This window comes from Uranotaenia lowii, chromosome 1 (genome assembly GCF_029784155.1).
Source record: "Uranotaenia lowii strain MFRU-FL chromosome 1, ASM2978415v1, whole genome shotgun sequence".
Lineage (NCBI taxonomy): Eukaryota > Metazoa > Arthropoda > Insecta > Diptera > Culicidae > Uranotaenia > Uranotaenia lowii.
This window is the reverse complement of record NC_073691.1, coordinates 109,648,295-109,668,718: the sequence shown is the minus strand read 5'-3', so window position 1 is coordinate 109,668,718 and position 20,424 is coordinate 109,648,295. Positions and strand designations below refer to the sequence as shown.

The window sequence follows — 20,424 nt, the reverse complement described above, 5'->3', positions numbered from 1 at the left end:
GCTGAGGTTCCGCCCAATCAACTTCAAAACAATTTCGAAGCAGGTCCATCAAGCGTATGAAAGCCCGTGCTGGGCATCCTCCATGTAGCTAATATTATAGCAAAAATTGTTTTCCCCATAGACAACGTTCTAGCTAGAAATTGCAGTGCTCCAACCGAGGCCCCTGGTAAGTTTCACCATTCGAAGCCATCATTGTCTGCATTACCAAACCTTGTAGGCTGAGAGACCTGAGGCTGGGATGTTAACTGCACTTGGACAACGCATCCGGATTATCCTGCAACAAGTACAAGGCTTTTCCCACTTCCGCTCTCGCTTGCCCCTCTTGCGACTTGTAGAATTGCTTCTTCAGCAAACCATCTATTGATCACTCTTCCAGGGGGGTAATATTCACCGGTCATCATGAGCCGAACCGAAGCAATTCGCGACAATTATCTTATATCACTAGCAAAATCCCGGAAAAAACGATCAATGGACGTTCGAGTAAACTTACAACATCACTTCCGACGGATTCATGTTTAACTAAAACGATACCCCAACGAATTTCGAACCGGCAAACAATCACACAATACAAAACATTCGGGTATCTAAATCTTTCCGTAATTCTTCCTGTGACCGAGACCTAAATGCACTCCACACTTCTGTCCCGACGAAAATTAGCGTTGAGCAAATGATTTTCTAAAATTTTAACCGAATTCGCCGCACAGGCATTACCGAAAGCAAGATGAATATCAAAATCAAAACAAACGACGGAAAACGAAAAATTATTTAGTACAGATCCATGCCATCCTGCAGAGAACTCAGCCTATGTATAGACATCCCTTGAGAATGGCACCGTTCGGTTGCAGGATGGCATGGATCTGTACTAAATTATTTTGGAACATTTGCAGGATGGCATGAATTTAGCTATCCGGCGCCATAATATAATGCAAAAATATAAGTTTAAAATGTTCAATCATACGTCAAGCCAGTGTTAGCGTGAGAGCTTTGTTATGATCTTTTTAGTACAGATCTGTGTCATCCTGCATCGCCTGGCAGAAAACTTTCCTCAATTACATCAAAAATCGAGAAATCTGATTCAACTCAAATCAATCGATTGGATTCGTCCCGGTCGAACCTTTTTCAGAAGCAGCGGCTGTAGCTAAGGCGAAAAATGGCCCTTAGGCAGCGGGAAGAACAGATCAACTTCAGATCAGGTTAGTAGCTGATTTGTTATGCTTTAAAATTTAAGAAATTCAAGTTAAAGGGATGTTACTACCTTTTTTTTTTCTAACTTTTCCAGCGGCGGAATCGGCTTCTGTTGTCCTGTTAGCAGGACAGGATTAACGATTCATCAACAGTCGACGGAAATTTCTAGATTTTATGAACTCCTTCAATTAAACGTCGACGTTGTTGGATCTAACATTGTTCGCCGCCCCGTTTACTCACTTCCGTCATGCGCTGGACGATAATGTGTGACCACAATAAATTCGTAGGATGCGGATGCCAGACCTTTTTGTTCACCACAAAAAATCTCCCAGGATTCCTCAACAGTCGGCTTTGCCTTCCCAATTCGATCGCACTGACGCGTCCAAAAGACTTTGGTCAAGGTATTTCAATCAGGAGGAACTTTGATAGGGCAGAAGTTCGAGGTAAGTTCTAACGGAAACATAAATTTTAGTCTAAAGTCAAAAACCTCCAACATTCACTGCAGGTTCGCGAGAAAATGGAATCGGCGGCACAGCAAGGATGACGGAGGCAAACGTCGAGTCATCCGCATGATTGTACGCGAGCTACCAAGCCGCCTTTTTAAAGCACCAGTCTAAATCTAGAAAGTTAGGGTGAGCAGTCCGAAGTTTCTTAGAGTCATTTTTTTTTCACCAGTGCTGAGCATCCGCATTCCGAACTACAGTACCGTTAATAATTGTATAGAAATTGGAAGCACGCGCACTGTCATTTCGACTTTGAACATCCATAACTTTTTACTCTGTAAGATTGATCAACTATCACACTATTATATCACAAAATTTGAGCTTTCTAAAGTTTGTTTGGCCTGAGATATAGTAGTTCTACAAAAATCGGACTTTTTGGACTTTTGCCATTCAAATTGCAATATCTCAGAAACTCAATGCTTACTCAATATTCCAACAACCACTCTGCAAAATTTCAGTAAAAAATGTTGCGTATTTCCTGAGATATTGCAATTTGAATGGCGAAAGTCCAAAACGTCCGATTTTTGTAGAACTACTGTATCTCAGGCCGCACAAATTTTAAAATAGCGTGATAGTTGATCTATCTTACGCAGAAAATTTGATCAAGAAATATCATCAGAGTGAAAATTTATGGATGTTCAAAGCCGGAGTGACAGTGCGCGTGCTTCCAATTTCTATACAATTATGAACGATACTGTAAATTTTTTCGATCGGCTGCAAACAAGGAAGAAGGAAATGTCTCGTATAAAATTACCCTTTAAAATAGTAACGCTCATTGTTAACAAAAATGATTGAAAATCATCAAGAGCGCTTCTGACTACATTCCCATTCCACAGAAGATTTTCTGCAAAACGGTTGCTGTCTTGACAGTTGAAACACGATTTAGTCAGTTTTTTAGTTAAATCTGAATTTTCGTTTCTGGTAAATAGGAATGTTGATTTTAATTTTTGTACCAAATAATTCAATTTAACTTCCGGAATCTGATTTTGTACGATCTCCGGAAAGAGAAAATTTATTTGCATCGAATTTTAATGAAAATATCCTGAAATTTATATAAGGATTGAAATTTATATAAGGATTTTTTTCATATGTTTGATTAATTTGTATAGAAGTCCCTTTTAAATACAGGGAAACGCCTTATGATGTTTAAACTATAAAGTTTGATGTGTGCCAAATTTGGTGGAAATAGTTTGAAAATTAATGGGATTCTATCACCTATTATATTGAATGTATATGGGAGCTCCCTCATTTTAACAGTGGCAAAGGGGTTTCAATACAATGAATCATCAGAATATGTCAAAATTTGTCCAAAAAGACAACAAATAGATTCATGCTGCAAAAATTTGATTTGCCACGAAATTTTATGGAATATGCTTAAAAATGGTATGGGTGTTCCATATTTTATGTTAATTTTGTATGGAAGCCCTTCCTGATTTGAAAGTATTGTTGAAACCATCTCCTACCCCGAATACTCTCATACACCCAATTTCACGTTGATCGGAACAGTAGTTTTCTAGTCTATAGAGAACAATCAGACAGACAGACAAACATTCATTTTTATATATCTATATAGATTTTTTTTTTCGGAAAATAAAAATAAGACTTAATTTTTTTCAGCTTTCCCGGACACTTCAAGCTTCAAGCCAAGTGTCACCCAACACCTACTGCTGACCAATTGTACTTATCTATTGTCGTATAATTGAGGTTGTTGAACCCTACCATAAATAAAGTTGTACCAGTGGTTGTACTTACTCGAAAATGAAAATTTCGCCGGATGGAAAATTACGTGAAGCGAATCCCTATATTGATAAAAAAAAAATAGTGTTGTAGACCTAAGCAAACAATTGTGAACATACAAAACGAGTTTGGCTCCTTGAAGCCTCAAGGTATAAGCCGTTTCGAATAAAGAAATTAAAAAAATAAATAAATAAATAAATATATTGCAAAAAAAATACTTGTGACTTATGTGTGTGACTTAAAAAAGCTGGACAAATGTATTACCTATTTATGCGTTTTATGAAATAACTTGTTTATCTCTATAAAAAAGGCATTGAATATGTTAAAAAAACAACGAACAAAACAAGCCGAATCCTAGAATATTTCTTTTTTTTATTAATATACTTATTATATATAACTTTTTTCCCAAATAGGTTTATTAAAGTCGTGCACTTCTAAAGGATGTGTGTGCCAATTTTATCAATTTCTTTATACTTTGTTAGCAGGAGACTTGCGGCGTCTCAACTATTAGCATCAAAACTACTTTTGGGAAAGGAAAAGGGTGCGAGTTTAATTTACATGATTTTCTTGATTTGAAAAATCAAAATGATGATGATGCCACCGACCATTCAAACGAAGGTCATTATAAATTTTAGAAGCAACGTAACTGTAACCGGTGGCACCTCTCTACTAGTCCTTATCCAAACTATAGCCTTACGAAACAGGGAATTCTTTTAATTTTTCTCTGGATTTTCATCCCGAAGGATGATTCATCCTTCAACGATACAGGGAAGTAAGTACAGTTACCATTCCATTTTTATTGCCTTTTTAACTCTTTCCGTAACGAGTTGGTCATACGTGTTATCTTTATCCAATGATCAAATAATCAAATAATGGCAATACAGCATATCGTCAAACAAGAATAAAAATATTGAAAACCATAGCGAGCTCACTTTTTGGTATTTTAAGCTTATTAAACTTTGTTTTCCGAAAAAAAAAAACAGACAAACACACTTATTTAACACATTTATTTTATTTGTAAATTTTTGTATCGAAGAAATTCAATTTCATATTATATTCCGCACTTCCAGTCGTATTTTATCTTTTTTATCTTTTTTATTTTACCTGGACATTTTCAATGGGACCTGTAATATGAGTTGCTTCGTCTTTACAAGCTTTCGTCCGCAGCATTCCATCTCGAGATTTAACTAACTTTTGAAAAACTTTTGTCATTCGATTTCGGCATAAGCTAGAAAAAGATCTTTCCATGACTCAACTTTCGGCAGACCACCTTAAAATGCTGTATCGAACGCTTACTATCAAAACTGGAACCCATAAGATCGACTGAGAGATGGCCAAACATCCCCAGTGACAGACATGTGTCCATTGGGATACTCTCTTCTTCTTCTTGTTCTGCTGTTGATTGTACGGGATACTCTCCGCCGTCGATTATCTGATGAATTTCTTCTAGTAAATATTTGGCATACAATGGCTTCTACTTGATTTTGACACCAAGCATGGCTACATCTTTAGTTCAACAGCGAGCGGATTTGACGATTTCATCCGGATTCAATATCGTCTCTTCTATTCGTTTGCATCCTTCTACCACAAACAGCTAAGTGAGAGCATCGTCTTCAAGGTGTAGGTGATAAGGTAACCCAAGGCAAACTAGTGCGATAGACCTTAGAAGTCGAGATCCATTGGATAAGCTTTCTACAATAGGGAAACATACAACAATTTTATTTTTGCTGAACCTCAAATCGGAATATTTTACTTACCGGATCATTTCTATAATCGCATCTCATTTCTATCCATTCATGCGCTTCTATCATCGAACCGCTCAATTTCCTGCTGCAATCGATTGCTGCGTCGGAACTCCGATTCATTCCTACCAGTACAAAAATCATGTTTGTTCTGATTATAAAGATCAAAAAAATTTTCCTTAACAAAATGATTGCAAATTGCGACAATTGGTACGTTATGACAAAAAAAATAAACTACAACGTTGTTTTATGTGGATGTTTCTAATAGGAAGTTTCCGATGTTTTCAACTCATTTTGACTAAATCGTTCATAAATGTCCTTCACAAAAACGAGTGCAGTCACGCACCGGACTCATCTCTCATGTTTGCCAATGGAAATAATCTGGCTCGTCCCGTTTTGACTTTAGGGTTATTTCACGTAACGGTTATCTAGCATAATGTGACCTTTCACATAATACAAATTTTTTTCATTATAATTTGTTATGCCAACTAACTATTCGGTCAAACGACTTTCCGGAAAATAATGCCAGAATTATCGTTCCACGCCGATTGTGCTTTTTGTGTTGATGATGGTGATGGGCATTCTACATATTTGTGTCTCTGTTTTATGCTTTGTTAACGATAGCTACTCTTCTCAAAGCAATGAGTTCTCCAAGTCGTTGATTCAATCATCGGCACTGTCAGCTCGCTTTGCCTTCCGCTGTCGTGGGCTTTGCTTCGGGGACACTTTGTCGCCCTTGGGAGAATTTTCTGGAAGAAACAAACCACTTTCGTTAGTGGGCTAGTACAATTAAGTATTAGGACTTCCAATTTTCGTTCATTGAAGATTTTGAAGTTGGTTATCGAAATATGTTCCAGAAAGAAAGTCTAGTTTCTATAAGAAAAAAAAAACAAGAAAAACTTACGAATCCTCTTGAGTGTTTCTTGTGGAATCCATTCATAGTCCACATCCTTGGTACTTGTGGTTCCGGTTTCCACGGGCAGCTGGGGAGCGTTTACGCTTGCCATACGATCCAGGAATTGTTGGCCGAGCACCAGCAACAAAACTACAACAGCCGCCAGGAACACGTACAGGAAGAACGTTTCCCCATCCAGACCCTCATCGATTTCGATAATCGAAACGGTTTCATTGAAGACGTCTTCGGAAAACTGATTTCCGCTGGCGTCACGGTAGTTGAGCGCAATGTTCAATCCGAATGGCCGACCGGCAAACGACAAACGACCCGGTTTAATGTCTCAGTTGTAGGCAATAGCCGAAAAGTTTTGAATGAAGTAGCTGAAATCCATGGGATACCGGAAGAAAGCTTCGATGCTTTCTACTATGATATCTTCACTTCCCTTATTGGCGAATCCAACGAGGAATTCGACAGGATTTCCGGCAGGCAATTCCAGTTGAGTTCCAGTAACATAACATAGAGAGGCCTTGTAAATAGAAGCATCTGGCGATTTCGTCGTTTCTGGTTCCTCATCTGTTTTCGGTTCCTCGTTTTGGGTTACCGATGCCTCATCGGATTCAACTTCCACATCCAATTCCTCGTCTAATTCATCCTCGGTAGCATTGGCCCTGAACCGGAAGCCTGCCAGAAATAGAAAAACCCAAAGTTATGGTTACGAAATGCCACGTCGAAGTGAAAGTGATAGAACTTCTAATGAATTGAAACTTACCGTTGTCCGCCGTAAGGAGAACCGCCGAAAAAACCAGCAAAGCAAAGAACAATAGTTTCTTCATCGGAAGTAACTGTTCTGCTACTTGAATCACTGAGTTTATTCACAAAATTTACACTTTATTTATCTATTCACTGGAAAAGACACTTACATCCGCTAGCGCAAACCGTGATAATATGAGGTAGCCAAATCCGCTTAGCCGATCGAGCTGCACGGCTGGACGTTTTGCGATGAAAACGTCAGTAAACGTGCCAACCCAGGCTCTACCTAAAAGGATCTGTTTGATGTGAACTTTCCGGATTGAATCCGAAACGTTTCCACTGAAATCTGTATACTACGCGAGAGTAATCTGTACCGAAAAACAACTTTGACGGATTTAATGGACACCCCAAAATTTCACTATTACGAATAAGAGAGCAAAGCAATACGCAACCAAAACATTCGATTGGCTTGTACTAAATTGGCTGCACACTGTTCTAAACACTTTTAGTACATTTGCAGGATGGCTGATTTGCCGGATAACTATTATCCTCTAATATAAGTACCGGAAAATCGCCTTTATCATGCGCCCTTCTCAAAAACCCATTCTGTTCTCCCATGGTTTGAGGTTAGGGCTGAGGCCTTCTGCTAAGGTGGTGTTCGTGTAGAACTGTCAATATATCCTAATATACGGACGATAGTATTGACGCAAAATTGGCCTCAGCCATAACCTCAAATTTTGATTTGCTGGCGGCCTCACCAGTGATGCTAGGTACATTATTAAAATCATTTGCTTGTTTTAAACTAATCATAATATTTCTGAATTGATTAAATTTTTGAACTATCAACAGCTAAACGTTTGAATTCATTACGGGATGAAGATAAGTCAATTTTTGATAATCAATTTTCAAGGGGAATTTAAAACATTTTCATGTACTGCTTGGTAGATTAAAAGAGAGTCGATTTTAACTTCTAAGAGCAAACGCACCAATGAGTGAGTATACGCGGCCCGGTTTTGCTCATTTCAGCGGCCCGGTTTTAGGATACACACTCTTTCGCGCACCAGTTGGGTGAGCATCGCGGGCCAGTCTTAACTGTTACACTGAAAAAGGGAATTAAAAAATCATTCATATTAATAAATTCAAAGCGGCAGTTATTTATTCATTCGAAAATAAATTATTTTTTTCAATTGTATTCAAATATTGCACTGTGTTATGGTTAAAAGATACATTGAATGCTATGCATTGAATTTTTTTCATAATTTAAAAAAAATTTTAAACAGTTGCCAGTTTATACCCCCGGTGCGGTATAAAAGTGATTAAACTCGTGAGCATTTTCACTTTGCTCGCGATTGCTGCGGATGCTCTAAACGAGTGTAAAATCATTCCCTTAAAAAAAACGTAAATTAATGGGGCTTGCATTAATTTACTTATTTGTAGCAGTGAATGATGTTGACTTTGAAAATAATCACCTACATGCTTTGATTAATTTAAACATAACCATAATTCGCTACATCGTTTAAGTGTGCAAAACAGACAGTTGTTATTTCGTTCAGATAAATGATGCTTTTAATTTCACATTCGAATAGAAATCTACGGGAAAGCTGCAAATTCTCAGTACTCATGAAAAGGTTTTTCAATAAAAACAATGCAACTAAAAAAATCAAAAAAATCTAATCATCTTCCAAATATCAATGCACTTCCCGAATAGACCAAGACCATGGTTCTACATTGTAATAACAATGGTTTTCGTCTTAACATTGAAAAACAATGTAAAATCTCAATCCCTTTAAAAAGTAAAATTAGGGTTTTATTTTGAAATTACCGTAAATATGGCGATAACCATGAAAAATATGGTTAATACATAATATTTCACTTTATGTATTACCTAGACAGCTGGGACTTCAAGATGAGCGTGTACGGTTTGTTGCATTGAGGAAAATTTTCATTCCAATGGGCGCAATATTTAACATTTGTTATGGTCGGAACCGGGTTATTCCGGACAATTTCAGCTGGAAATAGCTGAAAGATTGGAATCGGAAGGCGACGGCACGGATTCTGGTGGTAGCGCGGTGAGTACTTGTATTTTACATAAGACTTAAAAGTTATTTGTGAATTATTTTCTTCCAGAGGCAGATGGAGAGAGCAGAGTATCACAGAGCTAAGTGCTTGAGACGTGGGCGCATCATGGCACAACCCGTGCTTATTATTCGCACATCCGGAGCCTGGGGTTAGAATGGGAGCCAGAGCCGTTTCCCGAGAATAATTCCGCGAGTGGTAGTGAGCCGGTGTGCAGTGCAGATCATGAAAATCAATCAAATTAGCGCCAATTTAGTGTATCCCAGTGAATTATTTTTTTTTCTCAAAACTCGGATTATCATGTGTATGTGAATCAAGTGTTAAAAATGTTGAAAAACGCAGGTTTCAGTGGTGGAATAGAGTTAATCTTTATTCATTTTGTTCGTCAAGTCCTTAAAGAACTACTTATAACATAAGCGATAGCTATTTACAATATTCACTGAAGTGATATCCTCACTTATTAGTTTTCTCATTTTCGTGTGATATTCTGAGCTAACCACTCAGAATATCTGGCAACACTGGTGAGTTACCACGAACCTAAATTGAGTTGTTTGGCTTCACAGTGTGATGATGTAAACATTTGTACCGTGTTTACCATCATCAGCTGTCATCATCAATCATCACCGCTATTGTTCTCAATAGCGAATTGGATAAAAACAATCGAACCAAACAATGTTGGTTCTTAAGGAACAGCAGATGTCCTCTGCTGATATAACGGAATGTTCCGGACCTATCCGAAACCGTAAGTATCAACACCTCCCCTCAATTCGCACATTGAGAACGCTGAACAGCTTCGCGTGCCTCGCCCTTGGTAACGCCTTCGTGAACGCGTCAGCTGGCTGATCCTCAGTAGAGATGTGTCGCAAAGATAGCTGACCGCTTCTTATGATGTCTCTGATGAAAGCATACTTCACATCCAGATGCTTCATCCGCTGATGAGTCCGCGCCTCTTCCAGATACTGAAGGCAAGGGATGTTGTCCTCCATTAACTTGAAAGGAGTGTTAACCACACCCAATTCACCTAGAAAGTTTGTTAACCACCCGCATAATCAATTACAACCCGCATAATTAAAAACAGTTGGGGATATAGTACTAACTATTAACTTAATATATTGGTAGCAGTACCAGTATGAAATATCTTCCAAGTATCATTTCATTATACATGTTCAAAATTTTATTACCTCAATAAATTATGACAGGATCGTATCAGTGACAGTGACAATATGATATATGATTTAGTAAGTATAGTATAATAAGAGAATAAAAATTTGCAACCTTTGAATATTGTCTCTGGACCTTACCCAAGCAACCAAAAGTCGCGTTTTTACTTAAAGATGGAACTCCGAAGTTCACATTTGGCTGAAAAAATGTTTTACGGGAACTTCAGGTGACTCTTGCCGCGTAAAAGTTACTCAGGAACTTCCATCGCCCTTTGAAAGGTTAAACTATCGATAACGGAACTTCTAGGCGCTTTCAATGGAACTACTTTCAAGAAGGTCGATAACGTTCGCGTAACATTCCAAAACGCACCATTAAGAAACTTGAAGGTGTTTTAAAGAACCTATATGGGAAATCTAAGCGACATGTCAAAAATGTTTTTCAAGAAGGTCGATAACGTTCGCGTAACATTCTAAGGCGCACCATTAAGATACTTGAAGGTGTTTTAAAGAACCTATATGGGAATTCTAAGCGACATGTCAAAAATGTCTGTCAATTTTTTGTCATGGTATTTGTTTTGTTTATATCTGTACTGATATTTACAAATGGAATTCAAGATTTTTTCGAATTTTTCTTATAAATGTTAAATAAGATATTCGAATAAATTTTGATGATGCGAATTTTTGTTATGATTCATATTGTGTACTGAAAGTCCTTTGAACGAAATAAGGTACCTTCTATTGACCAACCCACTCAATCATCTCAAATGACATTAAGTTTAAATACTAATCATTACAGTGGCAATAAGCTATTGCTGGATTGGTCGAGAGGCTGGTGAGTTTCATTGCAACCTAGAGAGCAGCGGTTCAATTCTCTAGGCGTGTAAGCAGCTTTTGTAATCAAAACAATATAATTAAAATCAATGAGGTAGACCATGATAGACCGGCAACCTAGCAACCTGACATGTGGTTGTCAGAGCAATCTGTCAATCGGATTTTTTTTTCGGCGCGTAGTTCTTGACATTCTCTTAGAAGCTGAATAGCGTTCTCTACAGCCACCTAAACGAACTTGAAAGTAGCTTTAAGAACTTAAATTTTGGGCTGATTTGCATTCTCTTCAGACACAAACGAGAGCTGATTAAGCTTCTATGAACCTTTTTAAGGGAATTCTGGTTGCTTGGGTATCCAGGACTCTAAGGCCGATGACATAGTGAGTGCGATGCGATGCGAATTGGCGGAAAATTTACGGACGCAGCCTACGCGAACTCGAGCGGCGGAACAAATTGACATCTGCTTCGCCGCGTTGAGTATGTCAGGTTTAAGCGATTCACATACATTTTCATCAAATGTGGTTCACCGCATTGAACCGCATTCACCGCATCGCATCGCATCGTATTCACTATGTCATCGGCCTAACAGTGTACGACAAAGTTTCCTTATATTTTCTTAGCATTAGACATTAAATTAAAAAAAAAAAAAACAACATTGACAACATTGTATGAGTTAGACAAATCGTTATCATTTCACCTCTTGCGGATAATAACTAATATTGTTATTTTAAGATGTAGTTGTGAGCTTATGCATTTTTTCGCTCTTGGGTTCAGCATCTGCTAATTTTCACTTCACTTCGTTAAAATTTGTGTCGGCAACCCCACGCCAGGTTCGGAACTGAAAACTGTGTTCAAAATGGCTCCGAAAAAAAAGAATCACGCTGAGAAAAACACACAGAACGCGAAAAGTAAGTAAAACTATATTATATTATCGATAAAAACTAGTGAGATTAAATAAAACTAATGAAATTACAGAAACAAAGATCTCTGCTGAGCGGAGAGCGGAAAAAAAAATCTACTGAAAGGCTGAACAATGCAGATCTGCACAAATAGGTAAGATTGTATAATCCATGTATAATATCAGAAATAAAAAATAAAAATCTCAACATTTAAATTTTTTAATTTTATTTTATTTTTTGTGGGAAAGAATTGGAACTATATTGGTTATGGTACAGGGAAGCTCTTTTTAAAAATATTTTACAATATGCGGAACGTATGATTGAGCGTTATTTTTACTACAAACTACTATAAGCAAACTATATCCATTGAAGTTGATGAAATCTATGATTTTGTATTCCAACGTAGCTAGAACATTCAGGTAGATTGTTTTGCTCGCCAAAAGTGGATGATATTTTAACCGTATCCAATAATGTAGCATGAAATATTTGTTCGAAAAAATCGCTCTTTTTGAATGGTAAACATGCTTAACAGCCCTTTCCCCATATGGTACTTTAACAGATAATCATAATACAGATTGTTAATATGGTCTGTGTTATTGTACATATACTGTTCACTTTACAATAAACGATAACGTTTAGAGACAATATAGAATATTCTCTATATATTGTAATTGATTATGCGGGAATATATAGAGAATATTCTATATTGTCTCTAAACGTTATCGTTTATTGTAAAGTGAACAGTATATGTACAATAACACAGACCATATTAACAATCTGTATTATGATTATCTGTTAAAGTACCATATGGGGAAAGGGCTGTTAAGCATGTTTACCATTCAAAAAGAGCGATTTTTTCGAACAAATATTTCATGCTACATTATTGGATACGGTTAAAATATCATCCACTTTTGGCGAGCAAAACAATCTACCTGAATGTTCTAGCTACGTTGGAATACAAAATCATAGATTTCATCAACTTCAATGGGTGGTATGAAAAAAACTTAGTAATTGCTTTTGCTAAACTGAATCGAGCAGTCGAGCAGTCGCTTAAAGCAATTGCTTCGGTTGTTATGAATAAAGTTTTTTTTGACAGCTGTTTTCTCAGTCAGGAGCTTTTACTTTTAGAACAAGCTAGTTTGGTATGAATAAAGCTCAAATCTGAAGCAATTGCTCGACAAATCTCATAGTAATTGCTTTATTTTCTAAGCATGCTCGGTAGCAGACTTTTCCAATAAAAAATTCTTTAATAACGTCATGAACTTATCAAATTAGCAATATTTCACTTCAAAACAATTCAATAAGGTATTTTCAACATGGATAAAGAAAAGTCGAAGTGATAACCCAACTTTTTTCATATTCCTGTCGTTGTATGAAATCATTCGTCTAAAATGACAATCAACAAATCAATTAGTAAATATTTCAAATTAAAAAAAAAATCCGGCTATAGTGGAAGAAGTCCCAATTGGCTCAAAGTAAGAAATAAATTGTAATAATTTAAAACATTATACAGATCTCTCATTTTTAATAATTTTTTATAATCCTAAGATTTAAAAAAAATCTAAATTAAAATGCGCGCCTATTGCCTATTTTTTTTATACATCGGATTATCCCGATCCGAATACATGTGGGAGAGCTTATGATAAATATTAAAGTTAGGCCATTTTTTGTTTGACAATATTCGAATATGTATTCATTTTTCTTTAAACATCAACATACGAGCACGCATTAACAAAAAATTCCGGTCGTTCTTACACGCACCACCCGCTTCGTCGACTTCAAGGCTACTTTAGCCGTACTTTTCAATTTTCTGATCGTCTTCTTTCATTTTACTTTAGAAAACTTCAGATTCTGCTGGTTGGATAGCTCTATTTTTCGAAGCAAAAGCTATGTTCTAAGACTTTAGTACACATCCGCTAAGCAAATGTTTATTCATACCAAACTAAGCAAATGCTTTGAACTTTTGCTTTGATTGATTTCGAGCTAAGTAAAAGCTACCGAAGCAATTGCTAAACCTTATTCATATCACTAAATGGATATAGTTTGCTTATAGTAGTTTGTAGTAAAAATAACGCTCAATCATACGTTCCGCATATTGTAAAATATTTTTAAAAAGAGCTTCCCTGTACCATAACCAATATAGTTCCAATTCTTTCCCACAAAAAATAAAATAAAATTAAAAAATTTAAATGTTGAGATTTTTATTTTTTATTTCTGATATTATACATGGATTATACAATCTTACCTATTTGTGCAGATCTGCATTGTTCAGCCTTTCAGTAGATTTTTTTTCCGCTCTCCGCTCAGCAGAGATCTTTGTTTCTGTAATTTCATTAGTTTTATTTAATCTCACTAGTTTTTATCGATAATATAATATAGTTTTACTTACTTTTCGCGTTCTGTGTGTTTTTCTCAGCGTGATTCTTTTTTTTCGGAGCCATTTTGAACACAGTTTTCAGTTCCGAACCTGGCGTGGGGTTGCCGACACAAATTTTAACGAAGTGAAGTGAAAATTAGCAGATGCTGAACCCAAGAGCGAAAAAATGCATAAGCTCACAACTACATCTTAAAATAACAATATTAGTTATTATCCGCAAGAGGTGAAATGATAACGACTTGTCTAACTCATACAATGTTGTCAATGTTGTTTTTTTTTTAATTTAATGTCTAATGCTAAGAAAATATAAGGAAACTTTGTCGTACACTGTTAGAGTCCTGGATAAGGTCCAGAGACAATATTCAAAGGTTGCAAATTTTTATTCTCTTATTATACTATACTTACTAAATCATATATCATATTGTCACTGTCACTGATACGATCCTGTCATAATTTATTGAGGTAATAAAATTTTGAACATGTATAATGAAATGATACTTGGAAGATATTTCATACTGGTACTGCTACCAATATATTAAGTTAATAGTTAGTACTATATCCCCAACTGTTTTTAATTATGCGGGCACAAACCTTCCTTGACTGCATGGCATGCTCATATCTCAGCTTCGATCGATGATAGACTGACCATCTGCTGACTTTTCGTTGACCACGAAATAAGATTCACGAAGATCATGTAAGCGTGACCCGATACAGATCTTCGGTCATCGGAATCATCGGCATAATCTGCACCTGCATATCCGATAAGTGTTTCCGGTGTCACGTTTCTGCGGTATACCAACGCCATAACGGTCATACGTCGAAGGTATCGCAGAATACGCTGCAGGCTTCGCCAGTGGCTCTCCGCCGGGCTGGCCTGGTATTTACTTAGTGCGCAAACTGCTGCACAAATATCTGGTCTCGATGATATCGCCAGATACTGCAAACAACAGATAAGTTCTCTGAACTGTTGTTCGGTGATAACCTCACCATCGTTTAGCTGCGTCTATCGGCGATTCGTACCAGAAACAGAATGGGTTTCCTGTAACCTGGGTTATGCTAACCACTTCCCAAATCTCGCTCTCATCCAGGACTGCTTGATAGTTGCTTAGTACGCCAACCGCAGCACCGATGTTCGGCCTCGAAAACTGCAAACAACCGATCAAATCGTTGAACGGCTGCTCAGTGATAACCTCACTTCGTTCAGCCCGAATCTCGTTCCTTTCATGGCTGCGGTGGTCTTCCGGAAAAAAGCAGTCCCTTTGGCCCTTGAGCTTGCTGACGATTTGAAGTTGCTCTTCCTCATCATCAGCGGCTATGTTATCCACGTAGCGTTGATAAGTTTCTTCTGCTCGATGACTGCGTCTCTGGGCTGGCTCGGGATTGACGGAATCTGGATCATCATCGTCATCTTCGCCATCGCTACTCTCGTAGTCGCTCTCGTCTACCAACGTATGCTGACTGGCACCAGAATCGATGACGAATCTTCGTTGATTCTGGTGGCTGATAACCTCTGCATGCAAACGCACAGCATATATTGCATGTTGTTTTCTGGTAACCCCAGATAAACAATCTCTTGTTGCTAACAGGGCCCTTTCTCGGTGGCTTCGTGAATTAGCTACACTTCGATCGACAGAAATCAAGAGGTGGATGAATTCGCTAGCGACTAACCATCGCCCGAACCACCTCCTCCGAAGCTCCCGAAGCAGCTTCCATCCATCGAAGACATGCTCGCGCATACTATACGCAGCACAGCTACAAAGCACGAGAAAGATCTTCTCGACTCCAACTCTTTGATCGCTACAAAAAGCGGGAAGGCACAGTTGAGCAACAAACGTCCAGTCTGACTCTGTGTTGCTAAAGTTTCTGGCAACTAACCGTCGCCGAAAATACCTCCTCCTAAGCCACAGAAAAAAGCCACTGTAGGCTTGGATAAGCTCATTAATGCTGACTACAGCGTAGCTCCACATCACGAGAGTAACCCTCTCGAACAGCTTCTTCCAATCTCCAATTTTTGCTAATACTCCATCTGGAGCATTAGGATCGGACCAATCCTTGTTACAGATCCCGAGAGTCCTCCTCCCGGCCATCGGAAATAAAACCATGCTGCTAACCGCAGCGCGGCTCGTGTCGGCATCGAGAGTAACCCTCTCGGAACCCGACTTCTCAGCCTCGAACTCCAGTGGCACGTTCTGGCCGACCCGGAAAATCTCATTGCCTCTGCACTGCCGATCCTCTAGGCTGGTGGTCGTCTGTGATTGGATCAGCTCCTGCATGCTGACCACAACGCACAGCCAAAGCACGAGAGTAACCCTCTCGACTATCAGGTCCACCCAAGTTTTCCGGGGTGGACCTACCGACCTTCGCGCTGAACCATCTCTGTTGCGGATCCTGGGACTCCTCCCGGCCGTCGGTCGTGAGCTCACGCTTGCTAACCGCAGCGTGGCTCGTGACGGCATCGAGAGTAACCCTCTCGGTCCACGAACCTCCCCGGACTCGACCTCTGGCGGAACCTTCTGGCTGCCCTGGGACATCTCGCTGGCTGGTATCTGCACTGGCGATCCTCTGGCTGCTGGCTGGCTCTCTCCGGTGATCCTCTGGCTCGTGGCTGGCCCCTCGACCTGGCTGATCCTTCTGCACTGGTCGCTGATGAACTTGCTAACCGCAAGTATTGAGAGTACCCCTCTCACTAACTCTTTATTTCCGTATCCAGATGTATCTGGGCCCATAACCTGTTGAAAAACGCAGGTTTCAGTGGTGGAATAGAGTTAATCTTTATTCATTTTGTTCGTCAAGTCCTTAAAGAACTACTTATAACATAAGCGATAGCTATTTACAATATTCACTGAAGTGATATCCTCACTTATTAGTTTTCTCATTTTCGTGTGATATTCTGAGCTAACCACTCAGAATATCTGGCAACACTGGTGAGTTACCACGAACCTAAATTGAGTTGTTTGGCTTCACAGTGTGATGATGTAAACATTTGTACCGTGTTTACCATCATCAGCTGTCATCATCAATCATCACCGCTATTGTTCTCAATAGCGAATTGGATAAAAACAATCGAACCAAACAATGTTGGTTCTTAAGGAACAGCAGATGTCCTCTGCTGATATAACGGAATGTTCCGGACCTATCCGAAACCGTAAGTATCAACAAAAAATAAATAATAAATGTATATAAATTAACCTATTTTCAATTAAACCATTCTATGAAATGATGACAACCAAAATAATAAAATGAAATTCCACCACGAGCATTTTTTTTTATTTCAGTGGGTTAACAATAAAAATAAAAGGATTTTCATGGTTCTACTATGAAAAAATGGAAGCTGTAATTACCATGAACTTAATATTTTTGGGCATCTGAATGTATGGAAAATCGCCTTTTTTTTCATGGTCACGCTGCATAACAATACCCCTTTTTCATGGTTATTTTCGTCAAAACGATGAAAAGTATGGTCGTAAACTATGAATTACAATGTGCATTCACGGTATCGTGGACCATAGAAATAATTGTGCCAACCATACAATTGATGGTAATGTGAACATGAACTTCATGGTTTTTTCACGGTTCAAGTCTATTCGGGTTGGCACCCCTGAACACCCAAAAACATCAAAACATGAACATCTGTGCATCGCTTTCCACAGGGCGAATTTGTCAATATAAGTACCGGAAAATCGCGTTTATCATGCGCCCTTCTCAAAAACCCATTCTGTTCTCCCATGGTTTGAGGTTAGGGCTGAGGCCTTCTGCTAAGGTGGTGTTCGTGTAGAACTGTCAATATATCCTAATTCCAGTAGTCGGTTTAGGTGAGGAATGTCACTTCGGATGAACTTTGTGAGTTCTTACCATATCCTCGTATAGTCACCGTGGGTGAGAATAGTCGCGTTTGGGTGACGATTTTAGGTGACAATTGTCGGTATCGATTCAGGTACCGACTTGGAAAAAATTAAACCAAAAATTTTCATCCAGTGGGACAAGCAAGAACAATTTCATGAAGTTGAAACGATTTTAAAATTTTCATCGTTTTTTTGAATCTTTTAAAAAGATTTGTAACAATCAAATTATACTTGGTTTATTTGCTAATTATATGAACCAATTCGGATAATTCATGTTCAACAAAATAACAATAAACAGTCAAATCACTAAAAAGGTAACTGTGCATTTTGCTCTGTGCATCAATCGAGATAAACCAAACACAACCCTGATGTCGACAAACGACAAGAAAGTTGCCAAATCAAAGAAGAGAGTCGAACCAAAACCAAAAAGAGACAAATTGCGCATTTCCGCTTAGTGTGCTCGTGTCGTAAAGAAGTGTGTCGGTAGTGCAGCAGTGAAAATTTAACTTGCCAGGCTGTTAGGACAAACGGCCGGGAAAATCGTGGCAAATCTATCCCTTGCTGGGAAGACAAATCAGCACTGGTGAGTTTTTTCTAAAAGGCAAAGCCATCACAACAAACTAATCGCGAAATTTCCAGCGAACACGATAGTGGCACGACACGCGGAAGCAAAACTACCGCTGGAACACGACAGAAGCACAAATCACGGAAAACGCACGAAGAGATCCGTTAATTGCTCGGAATACTGGTGAGTTTCAGTGCGAAAAAAGCATCAAGCGAACAACGCATTAACTATTCGCGTTTTATTTTTGCGTTCATCAGCTCACACAGTAAAACGGAAGAATCCGCCCGTTTGGGAAGAAGAAAAAAGGAAGCGCCAAAGAAGCCCCTCGAAAAAGGGTTAGTACTCGAGCACGATCCAACCAAAGCGCACAATCTAACGGCAAATTGCCGTAGGGCTTTTCTTTTTCCCCTTATTTTCTTCTCTTTTTTGGTTTCTGTATCTTCATCTCGGGCACTGCTCGAGCGGGTGGCTGCCAGGCGGAAGCACGCCAATCGCTGGAATCGTCGATTTCGGAACATCCGGGAACGCGAAGGAGCCGACATTCGGATAAGCTACGGCAGAGGAGCCTTGTTGGCGATTGGGAGTAGATTTCGGCCACAGCAATTCATCCGGAGAGTTGCGCCGACGAAGACAGCAGCTTGTTTGCTGTTCGGGGAGCGCCGACAAAAATCACCGAACAATGGGAGCAATCATCCGGATTGTCAACATCCGTGAGTTGTGTTCATTCCGCCATCTGGTGGCGGGAATTGGTGGCGCGAAATCGAGCAAGGTGGCCAGGAAGCAGACAACGCGATCGAGCCAGTCCCTATCGACAGCAGCGGTGTTGGCTGGGGAGTTCAACGAAGTTCGGAGAAAGTTAGTGTCCGTGATCGAGCCAAGATTATTCCACCCGGGCAGTCAAAAGAGCCGGATCATCGAATTTACATCGACAGCAACGGAATTGTTGTCCGGAGGTGGGTGGCCATCGCCGCGCCACGGCCGCTTAACACGATTTTATGAAACTCATCGATGGTGTCAGCCACGACATCTGGTGGCTGGTGTCGGTACTACTCGGCACCTAAGGTAGCAACAGCGACGGTCGGTCGTTTGCTCCGTGAGCCACCGGGGTGTGTTGGCCGGTCCCCGGAGGCGCATTGCCTGGTGGCAAGCGTGAACTGTGGTCAGCAGATGACGATCGAACTCAGCGACACTTTGGAAGGGCCCGCAACGGTGAGCAACTCATCAGGTGGAGCAATGCACAACGAGAAAAATATGTAAGTCAAAATATGAAGATCTCTCTTGTTATTATCCACCCACACAATTTCTCGATAATGGGCCACTTGGTCGAAATAAAATGACTGTCTGACACAAAGTCAGAATATGAACATGAAAACTTAGTACTCTTGATTCTGTTGGAAACAACTATTGAGTTTCCTTTTGGGCTCCATTTAACGAGCTAGCCGGAGCCTGGCAAAGAGGAAGAAACAACTTCAATCTTCTTTCCTTAGCCAACCTTTTTTTTTTTTCTTACATTGGCACCCAACGTTAAAAACCCACACAGCACAACAGAAAATTTTGGTTTTTTGATGGTTTTTCCTCCTTATCGTTAATTTTCGAAATCTTGTTAAGATTTCATTGTTTGGTTCGTCATTGGATTTATGTTTTGATTTTGCTGCTTCAAAGTAAATAGCATTTAGAGCTATCATCATAATAAGTACAATACAAAGTAAGTAAATTATATTTAAGATGGATTTTTCGTTGCTATCAGAAGAGGAGATCGCTTACGAATTAGCATTGCGACACATTTTGAATGTGAATTCACTTACACATCGCAGCAAAGTGTTGCGTTTAAAAGCACTTGTTCAAGAAGAACAAATTAAGGACTTT

The 20,424-nt window shown here is 39.0% G+C and overlaps 2 long non-coding RNA genes and 1 pseudogene across 2 annotated transcripts; 2 read left to right on the top strand and 1 right to left on the bottom strand.

The window, feature by feature from the left end:
- Positions 1-888: 888 nt before the first annotated feature.
- Positions 889-3,628, top strand: LOC129738562 (uncharacterized). The gene is made up of 4 exons (XR_008735551.1): positions 889-1,193; positions 1,280-1,628; positions 1,691-1,817; positions 3,306-3,628. It is a non-coding gene; the product is annotated as an uncharacterized LOC129738562 (long non-coding RNA).
- A 1,721-nt stretch (positions 3,629-5,349) lies between these two features.
- LOC129738651 (translocon-associated protein subunit alpha-like) lies at positions 5,350-7,326 on the bottom strand (annotated as a pseudogene).
- An 11,121-nt stretch (positions 7,327-18,447) lies between these two features.
- On the top strand, positions 18,448-19,849 carry LOC129740371 (uncharacterized). The gene is made up of 4 exons (XR_008736216.1): positions 18,448-18,576; positions 18,633-18,741; positions 18,816-18,893; positions 18,951-19,849. It is a non-coding gene; the product is annotated as an uncharacterized LOC129740371 (long non-coding RNA).
- Positions 19,850-20,424: the final 575 nt, after the last annotated feature.